Here is a 1,150-nt window from a genome sequence, read left to right as displayed (position 1 = left end):
AAAGTAGGGGAGACCGGGTATGGTTGTAACATGGGGAGAGTTGTAACACCACCAGTTCCAACAATCAGGGATAAGATAGGAGTCACATGATCATTCCAGCATTTACCCGCTTCCTCCCCAATCCCATATTGTGATTGTCAAGGCTGGAAACAGGCACATGCAGATACTAAGGAGAAAAAACGGATTTTGAGGTAAGAAAGTAAATTTTTTGATCATGACTATATTTTGTTTAGTACTTATACTGTTGCAGATAAAACCATATGACTTACATTAGATGAAAGTGTAATTTCTCAGGCAAAATGTGATGCATTTTCCCGTGCTAATTTCAAACCGCTATGCTACTACAGCTAGCTAAACATGGCTGACAGGGTTGGGGTGGGTTGTAACACATCTTTAAAAAGTGTTACAACCATCCCCTTACATACAACTAAGAATATTTTTATTTTAATCATTTTACAGAATGCCTAGGCAGTGAATACAAAAGACTGATGCTACTTACCTTCCCCTCCCCACTGTTGCCATAAACTTCAGCCACTGGATCGCAGTGTCTACGCCCCATTTAAGAAAATGGTGAACGCCGCAAGTGATGCCTGGATGAAGATGAATCCTGCCAAGACGATATATGATATTCCAAGTATTGTGAAGACTGCTCTGCCTGCAGCTGCAACACTGAAAAACATTCAAGCCGGTTTCCAATCCACTGGTATTTGGCCCTTCAATCCTGACATTTTTGAGGAGTGTGACTATGCACCCTCACAAGTCACTGACCGTCCCGACCCAGGTACATCACTGACATCTGAAGCTTTCCAGCCGCAGTCTCCACCAACTCACCTGGGGACAGTCTCCTCTCCTCCAACTCACCTGGAGACTACTACTTCTGGCTCCTCTGCAGTTATTGATGTGAACATGTCCTGTGCTCCAGATGAGCCAAGCACCTCGGGGGTGTCTCCTGGTTAGCCATTCAATCCTTTGGCTATGTGGCCATTTCCAAAAGCAGGGCCAAGGAAAACAACTGGCAGGATCAGGAAGAAAAGGAAATCTGAAATACTCAATGACACACCAGTGAAAGAAGCACTGATGGAAGAAGAACAGAGAAGAGGAAGCAAACATGTAAGGAAGAGTTTCTTTGCAAAGAATAAAGGCAAGCAAA

At 43.8% G+C, this 1,150-nt stretch overlaps 1 long non-coding RNA gene across 1 annotated transcript; it reads left to right on the top strand.

Annotated features, from left to right (window-relative positions):
- Positions 1–12: 12 nt before the first annotated feature.
- On the top strand, positions 13–1,133 carry LOC106960841 (uncharacterized). Its single transcript, XR_001427660.1, has 2 exons — positions 13–191; positions 460–1,133. It is a non-coding gene; the product is annotated as an uncharacterized LOC106960841 (long non-coding RNA).
- Positions 1,134–1,150: the final 17 nt, after the last annotated feature.

The sequence above is a fragment of the Poecilia latipinna genome, unplaced genomic scaffold (genome assembly GCF_001443285.1).
Source record: "Poecilia latipinna isolate Pla-1442-1.1 unplaced genomic scaffold, P_latipinna-1.0 Scaffold1235, whole genome shotgun sequence".
Classification (NCBI taxonomy): domain Eukaryota; kingdom Metazoa; phylum Chordata; class Actinopteri; order Cyprinodontiformes; family Poeciliidae; genus Poecilia; species Poecilia latipinna.
Note: the sequence above shows the minus strand (reverse complement) of the source record. Positions and strands in the feature narration are given on the sequence as shown.